Source organism: Odocoileus virginianus, chromosome 29 (genome assembly GCF_023699985.2).
Source record: "Odocoileus virginianus isolate 20LAN1187 ecotype Illinois chromosome 29, Ovbor_1.2, whole genome shotgun sequence".
NCBI classification, from domain to species: domain Eukaryota; kingdom Metazoa; phylum Chordata; class Mammalia; order Artiodactyla; family Cervidae; genus Odocoileus; species Odocoileus virginianus.
Genome location: NC_069702.1, coordinates 10,116,438 through 10,142,322, shown reverse-complemented (window position 1 = coordinate 10,142,322; position 25,885 = coordinate 10,116,438). Strand labels below are relative to the sequence as shown.

The following is a 25,885-nucleotide window of genomic DNA, read 5'->3' as shown; positions in this document are numbered from 1 at the left end:
ATTCAGTAGAGACTGGAAACAGGCAGCTGAGTCACAGGAGGTGTTCCAATGTGGCCTCTTGAGGGAGGCACTGAGTTGGGTGGGGACACTGAGGGCCCCAGACTCAGACAAAACTAAGTTCCTACACTGACTCTGCCATGAGCTGAATACAACATCAGTTCCTTAACCTTAGGAAGTCCCCCCTCCCATAAAATGAGCTAATGATAATACTCACCTAACATACTTATCATGAAGTTAAATAACATAATATATTGAAAGCATTTTTATAGCACTAGACACATTCTAAATGCTTAATGAATAATTATTTTTAGTGATATTCTTATTACTATAAAAATATACTTATTGCTATAATTAATGCAATTGTTATTATTGTACTAAATAGCAATGGGAAGCTTGCTTTATTCCCCATCATATGAACCAGTATTTTGGTTCATACTTTTCATTAAGGCTCTCTTAGGGAACCATTGTCTTCAGAAATGATGGCACAAACTAGTGGGTGGAAACTGATAGTCACAGAGAAAATCTTTATACCAGAAAATTAGCAAGTGCTACTAATCAAGGCTTTTTTCTTTTTTCTCTTTTTTCCTTTGCTGTTAAACATTATCAACACTTCACTGAGATGGGAAACACACCCAAGAGCTCTCATCTCATCCACTATCAGGGCCACAGGGATTTCTCTGAACTCTATAGCAAGCACCATCTTCTCTTCCAAAAATTCTGCCAACCTCTACTGAAATCTCATTGTTTGTCTCTCTGACTCCTAGTTTCTTCTTGGTTTCTACCTGTCTGTGAACTCTTTGGGATCAATGATTTTGTTACCAGGTCCAAGATCATTCTGTTCACCACAGGACAGGCCAGTGAATCCAAGAGATGAGGAGTTGAGGCAAGGAAGAGACTTTATTATTTGGGGAGCTGACTGATCGAGAAGATGGTAGGCTAGTGCCTCAAAATAACCATCTTATTGGGGTCTGGATGTCAGTTTCTTTTATAGAGTAGAGATTTGGGGAGGTGAGGAAGCAAAGTAAAAAGGCCATTAATCTTGCAATCTTCTCCTAGAAGGGCAAGCCTCAGGCAGGGAATGTGTTCATTTTTTCCTTCCTGCCATCTGTAGGTGGACAGGGTTCTGAACAAAAGCATTTTAGTTCAACAGTCAGGCAGAGGGGCAGGATTCTCTGAGGCCATTCTGTATGGTTATAACAACAAAAACAATGAAAAGCTTGTCAAAGAAAGCATTCCAACATGGAATGAGAATTGCCTTCTTTTCTGCAACAGTTTCACCTAGTGAAGAGATAGTCTTGAATGTTTGTTCTTTTCTGGAACCTGCTTTGTGGCTTGTTCTTCTCAACTGCCTGTGAGAAAGTGATTGTTATGAACTGAATGCCTGTGTCCCGCCCAAATTCATATATTAAAGCCTTAACACCCAATGTCATCAAATCACCTTTGGAGATAGAACCTTTGGGGGGTAGTTAGGTGTAGATGAGGACATAAGGATGGGTGCTTCATGATAGATTAGTGTCCTTATAAGAGAAACAAGACAACAGTGTTCTCTCCCTCTTTAACTTGTGAGAACGCCATGAGAAAGCACCTGTCTGCAAGCCAGGGTGAGTATACTCACCAAAAATCCAAGCAAGATAGCACCATGATCTTGAACTTTCCAGCTTTCAGAAGTGAGAGAAAATACATTTCCATTGGTTAAGCTGCCCAGTCTGTGGTATTTTGTCATAACAGCCAAAGCTGCTAAGACAGCCAAAGCTGATAAGACAGCAACCCTCAGCCCCAGTGTGCATTGAGGCATCTGGGCCTCCAGTTGTGTTGGCCAGGGATCTTAGTCACTTGAGAGACAAGTCAGTAAACAGTTGCTTAAGTCCACAGAAAACATGGCTGTTTGTTGTTTGGAGTTGACGGTGAAGAAACTGCCTGCAAAGAGGAAGATCCAGGTTCAACCCCTAGGTTGGGAAGATTGCTAGAGAAGGGAATGGCAACCCATTCCAGTATTCTTGCCTGGAGAATTCCATGGACAGAGGATCCTGGCAGACTACAGTCCAGTGGGTTGTAAAGAGTTGGACATGACTGAGTGACTAACAATTTTGCATTCAATTTAGTTTGCAATTTAGGATATATTTTGAGGTTAGACTAGACAAGCATTCTGGTGGGTTGGATATAGTCTGAGAGAATAGAGTCAAAACCCCAAGCTCTGGCCCGAGTAAGTTTTCTGTTTGGTTGTTTGTTTATTTTAATGTTATTGCCATTTACTGAGCTAGGGAAAATGGGAGGATGTTCAGGTTTCAAAGAAAAGTCTAGACATCTATCTGAAGTGGAGAGAGTAAAGAAGATAGATATTAAGAGAAAAGTCAAATAGGTAGCTGGATGTCTGAATGTTCAAACCCTCAAAACCTGCCAAGGACAGCAAAAAGGCATGAAGAACCTTCCTCTCACCAATGAGTTGATTTTAAAGGGGCTTAGAGATGCGTGTGTTTCCCAAGGGAAGGAAAAAGGAAACAGGTTTAGAGGTGTTAAAGGACATGAGCAGATTAGGGGCTGAAATTAGTGATAAAAGTTACAGCATGTCTGAACTTGGATTATCCCTATATTTTCTTAAAATCATGCCATTAATTAATTGATTAATTCAACAAATATTTATTGAGTGCGTATGACATGTCAAGTTCTAAAGATATAGATTTAATTTGGGTAAGTTCTAGAATCTCCTTTACTATCTAGAATTCTTCCATGACAAAAAAGTATAACTTATACACTATTTCTTATTTTTTTCATAGATTGAAAATGAAAGAATATCAATAGCAAGGATCAAGCCAGTCAGTCTTGAAATAAACCCTAAATATTCGTAGGAAGACCTGATGCTGAAGCAGGAGCTCCAATATTTTGCTCACCTGATTCAAACACACGACTCATTGGAAAAGATCCTGATGCTGGGAAAGATTGAAGGCAGAAAGAGAAGAGGGTGTCAGAGAATGAGATGACTGAATAGAATCACAGATGCAATGGACATGAACTTGGGCGAACTCCGGGAGATGGTGAGGGACAGGGAGGTCTGGTGTGCTGCAGTCCGTGGCGTCGCGATGAGTTGGACAAGATTGGGCAACTGAACAACAACTACAGAATCTATCATTCTACACAAAATGATCACAGCTGTCCATCCTAAACCTGAATAACTACAATGCCAAAGAAAGCACTATTTTTTTTTTCTCTCTTTTTTTTTTTAAATTTTTATTAGTTGGAGGCTAATTACTTTACATCATTACAGTAGTTTTTGTTATACATTGATATGAATTAGCCATGGATTTACATGTACTCCCCATCCCAGTCCCCCCTCCCACCTCCCTCTCCACCCGATCCCTCTGGGTATTCCCAGTGCACTAGGCCCGAGCACTTGTCTCATGTACCCAACCTGGGCTGGTTATCCGTTTCACCCTAGATAATATGACCCAGCAATCCCACTTCTGGGCATACACACCAAGGAAACCAGATCTGAAAGAGACACGTGCACCCCAGTGTTCATCGCAGCACTGTTTATAATAGCCAGGACATGGAAGCAACCCAGATGCCCATCAGCAGACGAATGGATGAGGAAGCTGTGGTACATATACACCATGGAATATTACTCAGCCATTAAAAAGAATTCATTTGAATCAGTTCTAATGAGATGGATGAAACTGGAGCCCATTATACAGAGCGAAGTAAGCCAGAAAGATAAAGACCATTACAGTATACTAACATATATATATGGACTTTAGAAAGATGGTAACGATAACCCTATATGCAAAACAGAAAAAGAGACTCAGATGTATGGAACAGACTTGTGGACTCTGGGAGAAGGCGAGGGTGGGATGTTTCAGGAGAACAGCATAGAAAGTACTATTTTTGAAGACATTGTTTAGAAGAGTATTATTTGTTGAAGTCGGTTCAGCTTGGCCCATTGAACAACTAGTGTTTTCCAGAATCTCATGCACTATTTTACAGATGTTCCTGTCCCTATCAGTCACACTGTACTGTGAATGTCAGTGTTCCCTATTGTTGGAGGTATTCAGGCTTACCTAGGCTGGGTACCCTGCTGCAGGAGTTGATAACAATATGGCATAAACATTGGAAATCCAGAATGACCCCATGGCATTATGCTAAGCGAAATAAATCAGACAGTGAAAGACAAATACTGTATGATATCCCTTCTGTGTGGAATGTAAAAAATACAGCAAACTAGTTAATAAAACAAAAACATAAGCAGACTCACAGATAATGAGAATAAACAAGTGATTACCAAGGAGAATGGGGAGAAGAAGAAGCAGTAAAAATGTAAGGGGGAAAAGTGTTATGGGATTTATAAGAAATCATGTGTGTGAAACTCTTGAAAATTGTAGCATGACAGAATTTAAACTCTATCATTCAACAAAAATAAATAAAATGAAATTTATTGTGATTCAGTTCAGCTCAGTTCAGTCATTCAGTTGTGTCCAACTCTGCGATCCCATGGACAGCAGCATGCCAGGTCTCCCTGTGCATCACCAACTCCCAGAGCTTACTCAAACTCATGTCCATCGTGTCAGTGGTGCCATCCAACCATCTCATCCATTCTCGTCCCCTTCTCCTCCTGCCTTCAATCTTTCCCAGCATCAGGATAAACAAATACAGAATAACTCCATGATTCTAGCATCAGAATTGGACTGATGGTTTTACTGTTCTTGAGCCCTGAGGGTAGACAAAGGAAGCATGAAAATGATGTGTTTGCATAATGACAATTTCAAGCTTGAGGCCCTTTGGGGTACCCAAATGGAAAAGCCTCATTGGCATTTGGATGTGCAAATCTCAGCTTCAAGATTGGAGATAAGGAATACCAGAAAGGAATGGAACTGCTCAGAGGGCACTTGTGAGGAGTGGAATTCTAGAAAATATCAACTCTTCAAGACCAGCCAGAGTAGAAGCCTCCCGAGGATGATGAAGGAGGCCTTCCATGCCTTCTCCATGCCTCATTATTTACAACAGCATTTTGGAATAAGCATCATAAACCAATTTACAGATGAGTAAATGTTGGCTCAGAAACCTTTTGGGTCTTCCCATGATCAAAAAGCTAGTGAACAGTAGACCCAGCACTTACCTCTGCCCTCTAGAAAACAATAACGTCACCTTGTGTTTTCATTTATCAACTCCAACTATCACAAAGTCCCTTTTTCTATTCATCTAAAAGCTGAATTTGTCTCCCTTCTAAGAAGTTTTTTTTCCATTATTTTTTCCCTCCCTAGACAGGATATGACTTCTCAGAATGAGTAGAGAGTTTCTGAAGGTATAGAATGGGCCAGTGATGTAAGTGAGGGGCTAGTATATCCCCAGTACACATGCTGCCATGCTCCTCTCTGCACAGCCAGGGACCAGCTCTTATTTGGACATCAATATTTCATATGGCTAAATTCAGGTAGGCACCAGGTCCCTTCCAGAAGAAAGCAGCTGTCTTATATCTCCCAATTATAGAACAGAATGCCTTATAGTACAAAATCATGAATTTTTAGTGACAGAAGTGAAAGTGAAAGTTGTTCAGCTGTGTCCAACTCTTTGCAACCCCATGGATTTATACAGTCCATGGAATTCTCCAGGCCAGAATACTGGAGTGGGTAGCCTTTCTCTGCTCCAGAGGATCTTCCCAACCCAAGGATCAAATCCAGGTCTCCCGCATTGCAGGCACATTCTTTATTAGCTGAGCCATAGGGAAGCCCAATAATACTGGAGTGCATAGCCTATCTCTTCTCCGTTGGATCTTCCTGACCCAGGAATAGAACTGGGGTCTCCCGCATTTGCAGGTGGATTCTTTCAGGGGACAAACCAAGCTCAAATTTGGATTTACCACTAGAATCCAGGTATCCTTGGGAAATTTTTACAAACCTCACCAAAAATTAATTTCCTGATGTTGAAAATGAGGAAATAATCTATAATCAAAATGTTATTATATTAACATCAATGTTTACAAAGCTACTGGCACAGTGTCTGGCTCAGAGCAGGTAATGAGGAAATATAATCCATACTTTTTAAAAAGACAATTGACTAAATATAAGAATCAGCAGTTCTGGAGGTGAAATGATCCATTTATAGGTTTTCTTCCTAGAACTGAGGATACAAGCAGACTAATGATAGAACTGAAAGCCCAAATGAATCTTAAATAAATGTCGCTACATTTCTCCCAGTTCTAATCGTTTCAGGTCCAACCTGTGAGGAGGTTTTGATGTAGGAGAAAGAAGGAAAGGTTATAGGAAGTGAGGCTGCATAATACTTTCTGGAAACAACATACTTAAAGGAGAAAAGATCTGTGCCCTTTGATATAACTTAAGTATAAAATCTCAAGGTTAATTAGAGTTATATATAATAAGAAAATCAGAATACTGCAAAAGTCAAAACTCTATCTAAACACAAATTTATTAAGCACCTATTGCTTCCCTTAGCTGTTTAAAAAATGTTAAAAGTGGAGTATTCTAATATGCATGTGTACTCATTTGTATCCGACTCTTTGTGACCCCGTGGACTGCAGCCCGCCAGGGTCCTCTGTCCCTGGAATTTGCTAGGCAAAAATACTGGAGTGTGTTGCTATTTCCTCCTCCAGGGAATCTTCTCAACCCAGGGGTCGAATCCTCATCTCTTGTGTCTCCTGAACTGGCAGGCAGACTTTTTACCGCTGAATCGCCTCGAGAGCCCCAGAATATTCTAATGGAGATCATGTGAACATTGCTAACATGGCCTCAACTGAAACACTCCTATTAATCTGGGTTGGATGATTCTTCATTATCCCAAAGTGTTGCTTTCATTGTAGAATGATTTCCGTCCTCTGCCTCACTTACTAAATGCCATGTGACACAAAAATATCTCCTCACTTTCTATATGCCCGCTGGGGTTCAATAATGCTGTTACATAAATTCCTGCTCTCCCAGATCCTTATTTTTCAGATGAGGTTAGAAGATTCAGAAAAAGAAAGTGTCTTATCCAAGGTCAAGAAGGTCTTTCCTCTTGCTCTTAAATCTTGGACCAGAAAGCTTTTCAATTTCACTGCTATAGCAAGTATGAGCAAATACATTAAATTATTAAATTCTTTGATCAAACTGAATTTCTCTTTGAAAATCAGGAGCTTGAATTGGAAGGAAACTTGGAATCCCTAAGATCTGACTTCCTCATTTGGCCAATGAGAAAATGAAGCACAGCAAACAGCGTAACTGAACAGATTAAATTCAGTCTCTGGGAGAATGGTAATAACTCCAGCCATTGCTGACAAATGGATGCCTCAGTGAAGCTGTTAACGTTGGAGTGACATTGAGGCAGGAGAAACACAAGGTCCTGGGTAACCATATGATTCTGTTCTGGAGGACAGGATTTGTAATAGCTCCATAAATAGAGATGTAGTCAGGAAGGGGATAGTATTTTGTATAGAAAGAAGTATAGTTGACACCAAACTGATAAATAAAGGTCAAAAAGGTCTGCTTGAGGGCAGCACCTCTGGTATCCAAACATTCATTCACTGATTTAATATTAGCAGGAGTGATTATGGCAACTGTCATTTTTTGATACCTTACCAGATACGGGGCACACTCTCTTTCTAGTTAGTGCAATATTCACTCTGGCCATACTACACTTCCATTTTTTTTTTTTTTTAATATGAGTAAAATGTTTCAGGGGCTCAGATGGTAAAAAATCTGCCTGCCATGCAGGAGATATGGGCTCAAACCTTGGGTTGGGAAGATCCCCTGGAGAAGGAAATGGAAACCCACTCCAGTATTCTTGCCTGGAGAATCCCTTGGACAGAGGAGCCTGGTGGGCTACAGTCCATGGGGTCACAGAGTCTGACATGGCTGAGTGACTAACACCTTCACTTTCAAACTGAGGTTCAGAGAAGCTCAGTAATTGTCTGAAGTCACACAGATGGTGTCAGCAGAATTGAGACTCAACAAACATGCATAGGATTCTTTCTATACTCCACTCTCTGCCACATCGGTTGTGAATATGTACAGATAAACAAGAAAAGATCCTTGCTTTTGAGGACTTGAGCCCAGAGGTATGGCTACAGCAAAGCAAACCTTCTGGTTGTAGGTTGAGAGGGCTCATAAAATGACGAAGGCTGAGGCAAGAGAGGTGTCATCACCTGGTTGGTGATGGAAAGAGAATTCAGAAAGTTTTCATCCAGGACTCCTGCCTTAGTTTAGTTTTGAAGAGTAAGTACACACTTGTTAGACAAGGTGGGGGTCAGAGTCAGGAGGAGTTGGTTCAGAGAGAAAGCCAGATGACAGGATGGACAAAGACCCAGCAGCCAGAAACCTGGTTCCTTTGTGGGAATGCAGTTTTGATACCTAAAGGGTGAGCCATTTGTCTCCAGAGTGGGGCTTAGAGATGCTTTCCCCTGCCCAGGAGACTGCAGGATAAACAGCCTTCTGGAACAAAGGAGACAGGAGCAGCGTGGTTGAATAGAAGGAACCATGGTTCTGGGTCAGACACCTGGGTTGTGAGATACCAAAGGCTTCTGCTTCTCTTTGTTCTTTAAATATTTGTGAGCTACAGTGCCATGCAGAGGGTCGGAGATGAGAAGCAGACAAAGTAGTACATACTTGTCCAAGAGTATACCTGGCCCTTTCTTTCCTGGGTATTTTCTGCCGCTTTAAAAAGGGTTCTTTCTCTCCCTCTACCCTCTCTCATTTTCCCTTTCTTTCTGGTTACCTTATTCCCATCCTTGAATCTGTCTGGGTGCCCAAGTTTATCCATTCTGTCCTCTTATCCATGTTTAAGCCACTTCCTGCTCACAGAGATGACACCTGAACCTGTGTGATCCTGAGACATTGCTTAAATTCTCTGGGCTTTAGCTTCTTCAAATGTAAAATGGAAGTCTGTCTCCTGGAGCTTGGAGGATCTCACCTGACATGTGAGAGCTTGCTGCAAACTGTAATGGGACCTGTAAACCGCTTTTGATCATGCAAACTGTAACGGGACCTGTAAACCGCTTTTGTGATCAAGATCGTCATCCTGAATTGATAGCGGAGGATAACCATACATCTTAGAGTGCCTAAGTTGTGTGGCTTCCTGTGTGTAACTGTGAAAAAATACAGTTATTTGCATTTAAATACAAGTTTAAATCCCTCCCGACCAAAAGCGGTAATAACCACCCCAAATGAATTATACATTTTCTAATTTTAAAAGGCCGTTTTATGGAAATGAGGTTATTTGTGCTGCATGGTATGTTCTTGTTGTATCAATGCAAATGCCAAAGGGTGTGATTTATCCAGACGACACCACCGATGGGGGGAAAATCTAGGGGCCTGATTTGTATCACATTCTAAACGCTCTGTAAATGTATAACCTGCAAAGCCCCTCAGGAGGAGGGAGGAGAAATAACCATCGGGAACATTTTACAATTTTTCTGCTGAGCTTGGTGATAACAATTTGCTCTAGTTAACCAGCATGGACTGTGCGGTAAATGCGGAAGAAATGTGATCTCATTTTCAAAGATTCAATGGGAGCTGATTTGTATGTACAGTCCAATATAATTTTGTGAATGTGAGTCTTAGGCTGTGTTTATAGTCACTGTTGCCCAAACCTGAGTGTGTAAATCCGATTTGCATGTTCAATTACGTCCACTCTTTAGTAAAAGCTGCCATGTTGGTTTTTGGAGTCTGTGCATCTCTGCAGTCAAGGGTGGCAGGAATGGCTGTCATTACCAGGGTGTATGTGACTTCAAGGCTAGTAAGGAAATGCCTACAAAGCCTGAAGTTTCTCCTTGGCCTCAATCACCCAGTCAGCATCTGTGTGTTGGGGGGAAGTGGACAGGGGTGGGAGCAGGGCTGTAGTAGAAAGGTTTCCTGAAAACTTTCTCATTATTCATTGATGAATAATGCCCTTTCAGATGTAAAATAATCCCCAGGGGAGAAAAAAGCCTACAGAAAAATACAAAATGCTAATGATGCTTTTCCCATGAAGTGTAAATAAGCACAGAATTTTTTTTTTTTTCCTTTCAAAAAATAAAGAAAAAGGGGGAAAAACAAAAACAACTTCCTCTGGGAACCAACTTATAATATATCTTGTGTGACATTTAGAAGTTGCTTCAGCTCTTGGAGTTTTGCATTTTTTAATAGGAAAATGAGGAGATTTTACCACCGATGCTCAAAGCATGACAAAGGATCCCGCCTTATTTCTGAGTGAAACATGGAACACCTAGAATAAAATGAAGAGACCTAGTATTTCACTAGTAAAATTTATTTAACAACATTGATCATGTTTGCTTACTTTAATGCCAATCAGGAGGAGGAAAGAGATAATTCTAATAAATGTGACAGCTAGAAATGTGCATGCACCCTTTTGGACAAATTATGACAAAAACCAGACAGGAAGCCATGACCCATGACTGAGATCAAACATTTGCTCTTACTTTCCAGCCTAAATATGACTGCACATTCATTATTATTTAAAACAAGGTGATTCTTTAGGTTGCCATTTGGTCATGTTTCTCTAGCTCTGACATTTGACTCCCTTCTCGCCCACAATTCATTTCCGTCACTTGGCTGGGCTTCTTTCTACCTTTATAGAGAACTTTAGATTACTAGCTTACCCTTCTCGGTCAGGCCAGTCTGTTCATTATACCATAACTGACTTACTCTCACAATCCATCTACAAACCCAGATACCTTTCTGATTTGACCCAGTACACCCTAGCATAGAAGAGAAGTTTTAACAATGCTTTCTCCAAGCATGGTTAACTTAAAAGAGCTTTAAAACTTCACCCAAATAATATCTTCTCCCAGGGCCTGACCAGATTGCGTGCATGCATGAGCGCTTAGTTACTCAGTCCTGTTTGATTCTTTGCAACCCCATGGACTGTAGCCTGCCAGGTTCCCCTGTCCATGGAATTCTCCTGGCAAGAATACTGGAGTGGGTAGCTATTCCCTTCTCCAGGGCATCTTCCTAACTCAGGGATTGAACCTGGATCTCCTGTGTTGCAGGCAAACTCTTTACTGCCTGAACCACCAGGAAAGCCTTTTAATACATGACTTAATTTTATGTATTTATTTTGACAGTTGTGTATTGTCTGTCCCATCCTGCTGGAATATGATGCCATAAGGTCAAGATTCACTCTTGTATAGCAAGACCATAGAATACTGCCTCTACATAACAGGCAAACAGTACACACTTGTTCTATGATTGAAGGGTGTTTCTCGAGTTCTGGTCCACATCTTTCACTCTGAACTAAATGATGGCTTCTCTTTCTTCTTTGAAATTTGTGAGTCTCCTTGTAGAAACTGATGATCAAGAAGATGAATAAAAATCATGTGATAAAAGTTTATATTGAACTTCTCTCCTATATTGAGTGAAATAATTAATGCCTACAATTCTCAAAGCCTATTGAAAGGACCTTAAATTAAATAGTAGAAGATTAATCAGACATGACTTGTGTAGACTTGCCTATAAATGAGCAAGAAAATTTTACTTTGTACAAATGGTGTCTTCGCCACCCTGAGATTTCACCAGCCATAAAATATCTCCTCTAGATTAGAAAATTTCAGGTTCATATTAACATAGTTCTATCATAAACTATTACCTTTCTTTCTTCCCTTCTTTCAAGTGAATACTTCATTTTATTTAGTTTGAATGAAGATTTCTTAAAGCAATGCAGGAGAATATAACCAAAATAAAGGACTAGCGAAATGTTAGCAAGAATATTAGCAACACAATTATAAGAAACCAGGAGAATGTGTACTTATCTGTTGACAATCTCCACTTTTCTCCAGAGCATTTTATTCACTTATTATTTGGGCAAAGTAACTAAATTATATGGGACGCAAGATCCTCATCTGCAAATGGGAGCAATAATAGCCTATTGGGTTATGGAATCAGGTAAAATGAGAATAAATATAGATAGCTCTTGTTATATCATCTGGTACATAATGTACAGTACAAAAAAAGTACTAGTGAATACTGCTTCTGGATTTGAGTGTCAAATGCTCATTATTCAAGTCTCGTTGTTTAGCTTACTAATCTGAAACATGTGTTTGTTCCACCCACAATGTCTCTCGTAACATTCTACAAAAAATCATGCTCACATTGATCATCTTAACCCCCACGTCTACCCTCACCATTCTTTTTCTTGTTTCTTTATGTCAGATTAAACTCTCTTATTTTTGGAAGACACTGTTTAGAAGATTATTATTTACTAAGGTCAGTTCAGCTTAGCCTGGGCTTCCCTGGTGGCTCCGTGGTAAAGAATCTGCCTGCAATGCAGGAGACCTGGGTTCGATCCCTGGGTTGGGAAGGTCTCCTAGAGGAGGGCATGGCAACCCACTCCAGTACTTTTGACTGGAGAATTCCCTGGGCAGAGGAGCCTGGTGGGCTCCATAGAGTCGCATGGAGTGGGACACGACTGTAGTGACTAAGCAGCAGCAGCTTATCTCATTGAGCAACTAGCATTTTCCAGAATTCCAAGCGCCCTTTTTTAGATATTCCTGTCCTTATCAGTTGCACTGTACTGTAGATGTCTTATGCAGAGAGTGAAGGGGAACTAAAAAGCCTCCTGATGAAAGTGAAAGAGGAGAGTGAAAAAACTGGCTTAAAGCTTAACATTCAGAAACTAAGATCATGGCATCTGGTCCCATCACCTCACGGGAAATAGATGGGGAGACAGTGGAAACAGTGTCAGACTTTACTTTTGGGGGCTCAGAAATCACTGCAGATGGTGACTGCAGCCATGAAATTAAAAGACGCTTACTCCTTGGAAGGAAAGTTATGACCAACCTAGATAGCATATTAAAAAGCAGAGACATTACTTTGCCAACAAAGGTCCGTCTGGTCAAGGCTCTGGTTTCTCCAGTGGTCATGTATGGATGTGAGAGTTGGACTATGAAGAAAGCTGAGTGCCAAAAAATTGATGCTTTTGAACTGTGGTGTTGGAGAAGACTCTTGAGAGTCCCTTGAACTGCAAGGAGATCCAACCAGTCCATCCTAAAGGAGATCAGTCCTGGGTGTTCATTGGAAGGACTGATGCTGAAGCTGAAACTCCAACACTTTGGCCACATCATGCAAAGTGTTGACTCATTTGAAAAGATCCTGATGCTGGGAGAGATTGGGGGCAGGAGGAGAAGGGGACAACAGAGGATGAGATGGCTGGATGGCATCACCGACTCGATGGACATGAGTTTGAGTAAACTCTGGGAGTTTGTGATGGACAGGGAGGCCTGGCGTGCTGCGATTCATGAGGTCTCAAAGAGTCAGACATGACTGAGCGACTGAACTGAACTGAACTGAACTGTAGATGTCAGTGTTCTCTATCCCTGGGGGCATCCAGGCCTACCAAGCCTGGATAATCCTGTTGAAGGGGTCTATGGCAATTCAGTATGAACACTGGAAATCCAGAAAGGCAATAAGGCATCATGCTAAATGAAATAAACCAGACAGAGAAAGACAATACCATATAATATCACTTCTTTGTGGAATCTAAAAAAAAAAAAAAAAAAAAAACTACAACAAGCTAGTGAATATAACAACAACAAAAAAAAAAGCAGACTTAATAGACAATAAAGAATTGGGCTTCCCTGGTGGCTCAGATGGTAAAGAATCTGCCTGCAATGCAGGAGGGCTGGGTTTGAGCCCTGAGTTGTAAGGATCCCCTGGAGAAAGGAATGGCTATCCAACTCCAGTATTCTTGCCTGGAGAATCCCTTGGACAGAGGAACCTGACGGGTTACAGTCCACAGGGTCCCAAAGAGTCAGACACAGCTGAGCAATTAACATACGTACACACCAGTGTGTGTGTGTGTGTGTGTGTGTGTGTGTGTGTGAGGGGGCATTGTAACATAGGGATAAAGGAAAAAAAGGGGTTATTGTGAGATTATATGAAATCATATGTGTGAAACTTTTGAAAATTGTAAAGCACAACAGAATTTAGAGAATTTTCACTCAACAAAAATGAATTTACAAGTGAATTCCAATGAACAAAATAAAATAAATAATGCAGAATGACCCCATGATTCTAGCATTAAAATCAGGCTTTTTTCTCTTTTCTTTTCTTTTTGGAGATTTGTGTTCATGAACAAAAATGGTCCTGTAGGCACCCATCCATCCAGGCTTAGCAGCATAGAATGCTGTGATCACTTGGTCTTGTCTGGCTTGCATAGGTAGAGGCGAACATGTGTAGGATATTGGTCAACCTGGACTAGGATGAAACAGATATAAAGGAACGAGGCAAGAGATGTCACAAAGAGAGCTTTCAATTGAGAAAAATTTAAAACTGAGTGTGAAAAATCAAGAAAGAGCATTGAATTCAGAGTGATGAGACCCATTTGATTAGGGAGAGGCCCTACACTGGGGAGAAATTGATTGTACATTGAGAGGAGTGGGGAAGGGGTAGATTTATGGGGCTTGTGAATATTAGATAAAGAGCTTGATATTCACTGAAAATAGAAAGGTCCATTTTTAAATCACTCTGAACAGAATAAGAAGATGGAGACAAGCTCATCTTTTACTTAAGACAGTCTATAAAGCTCAGAGCAGGGAATGGGTATTGACAAAATTAATGAGTTTCTCTCCCCATCAGCCCCGTAGCTCTTTGACTCAGACAAGGAACCTCATGTGTCCCAGGGAACCGAGGCCCGAGGAATAAGAAGAGAGACTCTGACCTTGTCAAAATGCATTTCTGTCTGAATTGGGACACAGCTATTTATCTTGTGAGATAATCTTTGTTCAGGGTATGAACATTTCTTTCTTTGTGAGCATTGGTGACTATATCCTTTCAGGGACAACTCCCCAAAGATGTCATCCTCTGAACTGAAAAAAGAGTTGTTTTCAAACACAGGACTGTAAGTTCTGAGACTGTCCAGAAGAATTTGAATAAATCCTCTTGACAGAGTTTCAGAATCCTCTGTCAATTAAAATGACAATCTATTCTCTTAAATCCGCAGGCCAGTAAACAAGGATTGGTTTGTTTTAACTCAACAAAAGCTTCGCTATCGTTTCTCAGTGTAAAAGTCACCTGCGTTTTAGAATGCAAAGAGAACCATTCTTTCTAGCTTCAGACAGTAGCTTGTTTTCAATTTTTGGCAGCATACCACAGACATCTATTAAGACATTAACATATAAGCTTCACCATACATTGTTCATATGTTTGAAACAAACAAACAAACAACAACAACAAAAAAAACAATGAAACAAGCCAACTCCCTGTGATATTTGAGTTAGTATTCCCATTTTACAGACTAAGACCAGACCTTGGAGTTACTTAATTTTTATCTCCAGAAATAAACATAAAATCAACGTTACCCAATTCTACTCTGATTTTCTTATTTTATAGTTTAGAATAACTCTAATTCCTCTTCTCAGGGCACATTTGGGGACTGACTTCTCTTCTTAACAAACACTGAACTTGATGTCTGGAATATTCTTTACTTCCATATCTTTTTTTTTTTTTTGGTTACTTCCCTATCTAAATCTCACTTCTACTCTAAGGTTAACATGGGCTGCCAATTTATAGCAATTGTCTTGGTTTACCTAGGAGAACAGGGTCTCTTTCATCTCAGAACTCATCAAGTCTCAGTGGGAACACTTCGTTGCCTACCTTTTATATGGAATCATTTGGATTTGTATATAGCTTGCCAAAATAGATTATAAGCAACTCTCAAACAGATACCAGGCAACACCAACTGTTAAAGGTTGAACTGTATTCCACTCTTCAAATTCTAAGTGAAATCTTAATTGCCAATACTTAAGAATACAATTTTATTTGGAAATAGGATCACTGATTATCTAAGTTAAGATGAGGTCCTGCAGATGAAATTAAAAGACACATGCTCCGTGGAAGAAAAGCTGTGACCAATCTACACAACATATTAAAAAGCAGAGACATTACCTTGCCAATAAAGGCCTCTCTAGTCAAAGCTATGGTTTTTCCAATAGTCATGTATGGATGTGAGAGTTGGACTATAAAGAAAGCTGAGCACCGAAGAATTGATGTTTTTGAACGGTGGTGTTGGAGAAGACTCTTGAGAGTTCCATGGATTGCAAGGATATCCAACCAGTCCATCCTAAAGGAAATCAGTCCTGAATATTCATTGGAAGTACTGAAGCTGAAGCTGAAATTCCAGTACTCTGGCCACCTGACGCGAAGAACTGACTCATTGGAAAAGACCCTGATGCTGGGAAAGATTGACGGCAGGATGAGAAGGGGATGACAGAGGATGAGATGGTTGGAAGGCATCATTGACTCGATAGACATGAGTTTGAGCGAGCTCCAGGAGTTGGTTACAGACAGGGAAGCCTGGCATGGTGCAATCCATGGGGTTGCAAATAATTGGACAGAACTGAACGACTGAACTGAACTAAACTGACTGAAGATGAGGTCCTGCTGAAGTAGGGTTAGCCCTTAATCCAACAAAATAATTGGTTTCCTTCCAAAAGGGGGGGATTTGGAAACAGACATGCACCCAAGAAAAATATCATTAGAAAGCAAAGAAAAAGATCAAAATCACGAGTCTATAAGCTAAGTGACACTGAAGATCACCAGCAGACCACCAGAAACCAGGAGAGAGGGATGAACAAACACTTCTCAAAAGGAATCAACGCTGAAAGCTCCTTGATCTTAGACTTCTGCCATCTAGAACTGAAAAATACTAAATTTCTATTTTTTAAGCCACTTGTATGTGGTACTTTGTAACAGGAGCCGTAGCAAAAGTCTTGCTAATTCTGACTTTGAGATTATGATATTGAGATTCAGAAAAACTGAATATTTTAATAAAATCTGTGACACAGGTCCAATACACATCACCTTCTTCCTCTGACCCTTAATACTATCAACTTAAAATTATGCCAATAGCACTGTTTATTTTGTTTTCTTTTTGTGAGCATTGAGTATGATCACACACATAAAGACATTTTCTAAATTGTAAATCACCTGGAAAAATAATGTCAGGTATAACTATGTTTGCAGATGGCCAATGCATCTCTTGATGGATTGAATAAAGGTAAATTAAATGTGCCTGGTATGAAAATACATTTAGACACTATCATTAATGATGACCCCACCGTAAAAACAAGAATCCCGTGAATTTTCACCTAGTGAAGGCTATTTTATGCAAATACACTCAAATACTGAGTTTAAAAGGGCTTAAGTTCTTATTCATTTAGTTTACATGCTCTGAACATTGATCTCCCAAGTATGGTCCTTCGATCAGCACCATGCATGTCACTCCTAGGTCCACCTCAGACTTTCTGAGTCAGAATCTGTGTCTAACAAGATCTCCAGGTGATTTGTGTGCAAGTTGAACTTTTAAATCTGCTCAAGATGCATTTCCTAAATAACTCATATTCCTAGAACATAAAGGTAGTAATCAGTAAGCATTCTTTCAACCATGACATGCAATATTGGAAAAAGCCCAAGCTTCAGCATTTGATAGATATGATTTTTAATCTCACATCCATCATGTAGTTACTTAATACAGCATGGCCTCAAACAAGTTGATTTACTTGGTGACCCCACAGTCTCCTAGTCTGTAAAAGGGACTACCATTACTTAGCTTTTGTGGTTCTAGAAGATGATTAGAGAGAACGTGTGTAAACCAATAGGCATATATCAGAAACTATATATATATATATGTCCCTGGGATTCTACATTGCTGACAAATGTCTATTCTGGCATTATATTTCTGATTAGTCAGTCACTTTAGAGGGAAAAAAAAATCAGATTTCCTGATGGATCAGGGATCTCCAAGGAAGCCAAGAATTTTCATTTGTGGATTTCTTCCTGGAGTAAGTACTTAATTATACCCACAAGGAACTCTACACTAAAGATTGTTATTGTTTAGCTAAGTCAAGTCCAACTCTTGTGACCCCAAGGACTGTAGCCTGCCAGGCTCCTCTGTCTATGGGATTTTCCCACAAGGATCCTGGAGTGAGTTGCCCATTCCTTCTCCAGGGCATCATACCCACCCAGGGATTGAACCCAGGTCTTCGCATTGACAGGCGGATGCTTTACCACTGAGCCACCTCAGATAGATGTTTCCCTAAGAGGAAAAAAATCAAGATTTTCTGGGTGGTCAGGGATTCCAAAGGGAACCAGGGATTGTCATTTATGGATTTTCTTCTGGAGGAGATACTTCATGACTTAAAGAGCTAAAGATATCTGATGCTCAACGTGACTGTGTCGGTGTCCTCCAGAGGAAGTCTCTGAGTTTTTCTGCACCACTGGGCTTCCTTGGAGAGGCAGCATATGCTGCACCAACACCTCCTCTGTCTCAGATGGCACAGAGCCGCCAGCAAAAGGTGACATTAGCACAGAGCTCTCCATGGGAAACACCTCTTGGAGCTGCAACCAGGTCAGGAGTCACTGAGCAAAAGCATTTCGTTCCTGCAGAGACTGTTGTCACTTGATTTTATTATTTTGATCTTTTGAGCATCTTTTCAATGCCAACAAAAGGCAATCCATTCTTCTGGGAGAAGCCATCAGAGCATTGGTAATGAGCTGTGCAAGGAGGCTCTGGCATCGGCAGAAGCTCGGGGGAAATAGAGGCACTTTGTTCCCGAACCTCACATGGTGTGACCTGCTCGCTGTGTGAAATGTTAATATTTTGCTTCGTGCTTGTCTCCCGGTGCCACTGCCAGCACTCAGAAAGCTTTTGGGGAGGTTGCTGTATTTTTTGTGAAAACTGCATGGAGGCAAGCCAGATGTCAATGTGTGAATCAGAGCACTTCTCTAGAATTCGTGACTGCTCACTTTACTCTTCAGCAGCTCCATAGAAACTAAAATATGTATGCTTGGAGAGAATAAGGTTTGCTTTCTTATCCTCGGTCAGATGATAATACCACGTGGCATGTGGCAGATGATGGCAGTCAGTAACTGCTTTCTCTCCCATCATGTCAGTTACCTCTTGAAAGCCCAGTATCTTCCCCCAGCCTTCCAGAGGTTAGTAGTTTTAATTTATCCAATGAATCCAGAGACATCAGTCTATTGTATCCTGCTATTTTCAAGATTTTTCAATTCTGTTTAGTTTTTCTTTTCTATTTTAAATATTTCACTGAAATAAAGGTATCCCTAGATTTATGAATTATCATATAAAGAAATATTTTAATTATATACATATTAAATGTAAATAGATATATTTATTTTAAATGTATTTAGTATCTTCATAATTATGAATTCTATAATATACAATATCACATACAATACTGATATTTTATAGTACAGATGCAATATATAAGTACATATGTTCAAGCATATTCTATAATATATAGAGCTGGTTGCCTTTTCCTTCTCCAGAGGATCTTCCTGGCCCAGAGTTCAAACCCACATCTCCTGCATCGGCAGGTGGATTCCTTACAATTGAGCCACCTGAGAAGCCCATAATTAGTTAGTTAGTTAGTTAGCTCAGTTGCTCAGTCATGTTCGACTCTTTTCGACCCCGTGAAAGCAGCACTCCAGGCCTCCATGTCCATCACCAGCTCCCAGAGTTTACTCTAACTCATGTCCATCGAGTCGGTGATGTCATCCAGCCATCTCATCCTCTGTCATCCCCTTCTCCTCCTGCCCCCAATCCCTCCCAGCATCAGGGTCTTTTCTAATGAGTCAACTCTTCACGTGTGGTGGCCAAAGTATTATATAAATACATAAATGGCCATAAAATTATATTGTATATTATATTAAGGTATTTATATAAATGTATTATGCACTTATATATTATAGAGAAAAATATAAAGCAACTGATGCCATATAGGCAAATACTTGTTTCTCTCCTTGCCTATTCCCTTTATAGGGATGTTTTAAAAAACTTCCAACATAGGGTACACATTATTTTCAACATTTTGGAGAAATAGTCAGATACAGAACAAGGAGCTGGAGTAAAGGGGAGGCAGATTGGATTGGGGTGCTGAAATCAAGAAGTAGGTCAGTCCTCCAAAGAGAAAGAGAACAGGTCCATGAACAGATGAACAGGAAATAAACAGCAGGAATTGTATCTCGTTTTTTGTTTGTTTGCTCAACCATTAAGAAATGCCATTCAGTCACAAAGCAGAATAGCCAAATGCTAGCACAACTGGTAACAGGCAGTTACCTCACTCATTGTGACAAAGATGATGGGAGGAAGCCATTGAAATGATGGAAAGTGAAGGGGAATTAAAGAACCTCTTGATGAGGGTAAAAGAGGAGAGTGAAAAAGCTGGCTTAAAACTCAACATTCAGAAAACTAAGATCATGGCATCTGGTCCCATCACTTCATGGCAAATAGATGGGGAAGCAATGGAAACAATGACAGACTTTATTTTTTGGGCTCCAAAATCACTGTAGATGATGACTGCTGCCATGAAATTAAAAGAAAGTTGCTCCTTGGAAGAAAAGTTATGACCAACCTAGACAGCATGTTAAAAGCACAGACATTACTTTTCCAACAAAAGTCTGTCTAGTCAAGGATTTGGTTTTCCCAGTGGCCAGGTGTGGATGTGAGAGTTGGACTATAAAGAAAGCTGAGTGCTGAAGAATAGATGCTTTTGAACTGTGGTGTTGGAGAAGACTCTTGAGAGTCCCTTGGACTGCAAGGAGATCCAACTGTCCATCCTAAAGGAAATCAATCTTGAATATAAACTGGAAGGACTGATAATGAAGCTGAAACTCCAATACTTTGGCCACCTGATGTGAAGAACTGACTCATTGGAAAAGACCCTGATGCTGGGAAAGATTGAGGGTAGGAGGAGAAGGGGACAACAGAGAATGAGATGGTTGGATGGCATCACCAACTCAATGGGCATGAGTTTGAGTAAACACCAGGAGTTGGTGATGGACAGGGAGGCCTAGTGTTCTGCAATCCATGGGGTCAGAGATAATCGGACACGACTGAGAGACTGAACTGAACTGAACTGATGACAAACCTAGACAGCATATTAAAATGCAGAGACATCACTTTGCCAATAAAGGTCCATATAGTCAAAGCTACTGTTTTTCAAGTAGTCATGTGTGGATGTGAGAGTTGAATAATAAAGAAGGCCAAGTGCAGAAGAATTGATGCTTTTGAACTGTTGTGTTGGAGAAGAATCTTGAGACACCCTTGGATAGCAAGGAGATCAAATCAGTCAATATTAAAGAAATAAACTCTGAATATTCATTGGAAGGACTGATACTGAAGTTGAAACTAATACTTTGGCCACCTGATGTGAAGAGCTGACTCACTAGAAAAACCCCTTATGCTGGGAAAGATTGAGGAGAAGGGGGCGACAGAAAATGAGATTGCTGGATGGAATCATCGACTCAATGAATATGAGTTTGATCAAACTCTGGGAGTTACTGAAGGACAGGGAAGCCTGCTGTGCTGCAGTCCATGGGGTCACAAACAGTGAGACATGACTTAGCAACTGAACAACAAAACAACAATGTGTTTATCATAAGGTCATTGTGAACATTAAATAAGATGGTCTATGATGTGAATCTGGTCCTTCAATTCCAGTCAAAGTAGCCCAAGGTAAAGCCAGAAGAAATGAAGATTATTTAGTAGAAGTGATCTGAGAAGCTAACAATCTTAAATTTTGTATTTCCAGGACAAATATTGATTACTTTATTTTAGGGTCATTCATTCTATGGATATTGGACCCCTTTTGATTTTAGCTGTTTGATGGAGTGACTAATTATGTCTTTTTTTTTCCTTGCATTTCTACTTGTTTTTCCTTATTTGCATTATTTCTGCTCTCCTAATCTGCTCACATAGCACTTTAAGCATCATCAGCATGTTTTTCTTCTTGCATTTTCATTTTTGTTTAATCTCTTCATGATTTTTTAATAAAAATGATAATTAAAATCCAACCCGAAACTGGCCTCCCATTGCTTTATCACTCAGCCTCTAGGTTTCTTCCACACCTGCCCCTCCAACCATCACTGCTTGCAGCCAATTGTGATAGAAAGTCCAGTTTCTTACCAAGGGTTTTGTTTCACTCCTTCATCAAGTCTCAGTTCCAATGGCTTGAATTCCATTTATAGTAAATGGGAAAAGAAATCTGTCCTAAACTTGCAACACCAGCTCAAATTGCTCATTTAATCTAAAACTGCGTCATCTCTGAAATTGCCTTCATCTGCTAAACACACAGGCTATTTCTATTTCTCTCTTCACAATGTGTTTCCCCCTTCACTCTGCAGTCAACAGTATCTTTGGTTCCACAATTCATCCTCTCTGCTCCTTTATCACCTTCAGGTCATACTCAGAGAGTTTCAGCATGGTCAGAATCGTTTGGAGAGCTGAAGGAATGGTTTTAAGTTGAGGGGGCGGGGTCCTCCATCTGGGCTGCACATTAGAATATTCTGAGAACATACATAAACTGGAACCATCCAACTACCAGACATTCTGATTGAATTTATATGGGTGGTGGTCATATTTTAGTCATTTTAAAAGTTTTCCAGAAGATTTGAATGAGCAGACAAGGTGAATAAGTACCATATAGGTAAATCAAATTTCCCAGAAGTGGGGGACGTCTATGAAACAGCATTTCTAATAGGCATCCTTCCCCCAAACATTTCATACGCCTAAAAAATGAGATAAACTGTCCTGTCCTTGATTATTTCTAAGGTGTAGAAAATAAGCAAATCTACATGAGTATTGTTGTGAGGATCAACTGGTTTAAAAATCCATGCCAGTAACCTGGAACACACTTCAGCAGTACCCTTCCCTTTGTCATTATTGCTTATGATTTACAACTTCTTTCTTTATATGAGGAGAAAGATCCAAGAGTCTAACTGATCCAAGGTTATAACTGGCCAATTACATAACAAGCACTTGAACTCGGAACTTCTGTCACAGAATCCACTTTTTATTCTCATTTCTTATTTCTATCACACTATGTCATTTATTTGCTTTAAATAGGAACTTACTATATAAAGCAACCCACTGACTTTCGCTATTATAAGAAACTGCAAGCAAGGAATAAGGACATTTCAATACAAATACAAAGTGCCACATCTTTTTGTGTCTCTGTGCCTGAGTACACTCTCTGACTGATACGACTTTTTCTGTTTTGTATAACTTTTCTTTCAGGTTCATTTCAAATGCCACTTCTGTATGGCCGCTTTTCTGGTATTCCAGCTAACATCTCTCTACTAATAGCACGTATAAACATGCATTGCATATTCTATCTCCCTTACTTCCAATTGTTGGAAGGGACCTTGGTTTATAAAACTTACATTTTAAGAATGCAAACCACTTACTGGCACTGTACACAAAAACTAGTAGCTGGGTAACTGACACATTTTTGTTGAATGAATGAATGAATAGATGAATGGCTGCCAGGATGAACTTATGAGTAGCTCATGGAATGCATTTTTGTTCCTAGGTTTGGTATTGGGTCTACAAACACAGTTTCCTAAAATCGAAAGGAAGAGACTTTCAGAGACCTAAGCTACTCTTAAAAATCATGTTGGTCTATGGCTTATCCAATCATTAATTCTAACTATTTACATGACTGTCTATTTCAGGGCATGAAAAGTTAGTGCCCCTTAGAATTACTGAGAGGCACAGTTGCCAAGAAATAGAGTTCAGACTTTATACAAGTCACATGGTTTCTCTTTGGGGTTCATTTTTGAAATTATATTATTGGAGTAGACCAGTGTCCTTCAAATTGTAACAATGTAGATTTTAAAACTTCATGAGGTGAAATAAAGTTTTTCACTGAAAAGAAATAATGATAAATTTTCTCAACCATAGAAAAAGTGCTAATACACATGATTTTTAAATTTGAATTTCCTTTTCTTATTTCATAACAAGGACAGAGGAGACTTGGGAACAGAAGTAAATTAGCTTCCAGAGTCCTTCTTTTTCTCTCATCCACTGTTAATGAAGTGTCTAAATAGTTAAAGATTTTAAATTCCAAATCAGTATGAAAAAGCCGGTTGACAAAGGGGCTGATGGCATACTTCATCTGAAATAGGCATGGCAGACCACAGACTTCTGGGAGAAGATCTGCTTATAGATATCGCAGTTTCATGCTGGCTGATGCTGTGTGATAACACAAATCTTTGGTGGCAGCATCAGAGCGGAACAGCTGGGCAGTGAGTAAGTGACAGCGTCCTTGCTTCCCAGTGGTCTGCAGCAGATCCTGAAACTTTACTGTGCCTCAAAGGAGATTTGATGTTTCTGAGAGCAAGAGATCAAAGCTTATGGGACTCTAAGATTGGGGGCGCCAAGAACATGGACTCATGAGGATGTTCACATAGTATTTCCCCGAAAGTGATCACTCCATGGAGAAGCACTGTTGGGAAAATTGTTTACCAAGGGATGAGGCTCACCAGGTATGAGACTTGAGCTGTTGCCCAGGTGAGAGGTGATGATGGCTTGGACTTTATTCTTTTACTGGGCTGCTCTGTGAAAGGAGAAACATGGTTGAGAGGTGTCACCACTAGCTTCCTCCAGGCTGCATGAAGAAGAAAGATGAGAAGAAAACAAGCACTAAAATAAGACAAAAACAAAAGAAGCACTACACTGCTAGTTTGCAATGATCTTGCTGCATCGACAGGCAGCCAGTTGGAAAGGCAGTGTCACAGTTTCAATAAATAAACTGGGATGCTGACAATTTAGATACTTTTTGTCAAAGTTACTCATCTGTCATGTAGATTACCTCAAACTTGAACCAAGTTTGAACTCTTTTTAAGACCTCAGGCACAAATGTGTAGCCCACCAGCTTAATCATTCCAGAGAATAGAGGGTATACTGAAAAAAAATTTTTTTTAAAGGGGGTCCCAGTGTGTTTTGTGGACTTTGATTAGTCCATCTTGGGTCACATGTCTGTTCCTGAACCAATCGCAGCAGTCAAGGAGTTGGAATATTTTGGACTTCCCATGTCAAGGTCAAATGCCTTGCTACAGGGCTGGGAGTCCAGCATGCTCTGAACCTCCAGAACTGAGATGCCAGAAGGGTTGTTCCCCAGAGGGACATAACATATTGTAGGTCAATGAGGCTAGTCTTTTAAAAATTCTTAAAGATTAATCCTCCTTAGTGATCCCTCCAAAGGCCAGTGGTGAGTATTTCTAAGGGTTTGTCACTAGAGCAAGTGAATTCAGATGTCACCTGTGGTCTGTCCACCACATCTCTTCTTGTAACCACAGCATGAAAAGTGAAAGTCACTCAGTCGTGCCCGACTCTTTGCGACCCCATGGACTATACAGTCCATGGAATTCTCCAGGCCAGAATACTGGAGTGGGTAGCCTTTCCCTTCTCCAGGGGATCTTCCCAACCCAGGGATTGAACCCAGGTCTCCCTCATTGCAGGTGGATTCTATGCCAGCTGAGACACCAGGGAAGCTCAAGAATACTGGAGTGGGTAGCCCATCCCTTCTCCAGGGGATCTTCCTGACCCAGGAATCGAACTGGGGTCTCTTGTATGGTAGGTGGATTCTTTACCAACTGAGCAGCACAGTGTACATTATTTAATTAAGTAAAGAGAAGATTGTCAGTGCATAGTGGGTGTTCATTTTGGAAGAGTAAAAATGATAAATTTCCAAAGTTCTGGCTTTCCTTATCTCAACAAGTGACAATGCCTAATAAAGAAAAAAAAAAAAAAAAAACTACTTCCTTTGGTGAGTTTACCAACTCACTAAGCAATTGGCTGACCTATTCTAATGTAACATTTTTGTTTTCAGATGCTCTAAAACATCACGTATCTGAAGTGGAGAGTAGAAATAGCATTGCTACTCTCTGGGAAATTGTTGTAAATGTGCACAAAGATTCTAAGCAGTTTTTTGCTGACAATTAGAATGATCACTTTAACAGTTCTCATGATTTTGAGTCTGTCTAAAGCCAAATTCAATATTGAGCATTCTAGGCCTGTCTTTTATATAGAAGACTATGTGTTTATTTGGCATATGTATTAACATCCTGAAACGTGAGCTTTTAAAAATATCATGTCATAATATTATTGAAGA

At 40.1% G+C, this 25,885-nt stretch overlaps 1 long non-coding RNA gene across 1 annotated transcript in view; it reads left to right on the top strand.

The window, feature by feature from the left end:
• LOC110134451 (uncharacterized) overlaps positions 1–25,885 on the top strand; it is a 55,392-nt gene that overhangs the window by 12,694 nt on the left and 16,813 nt on the right. Inside the window, exon 3 of the long non-coding RNA XR_002313070.2 lies at positions 25,233–25,351. This is a non-coding gene — a long non-coding RNA (uncharacterized lncRNA). The remainder of the gene's footprint in view (positions 1–25,232; positions 25,352–25,885) is intronic.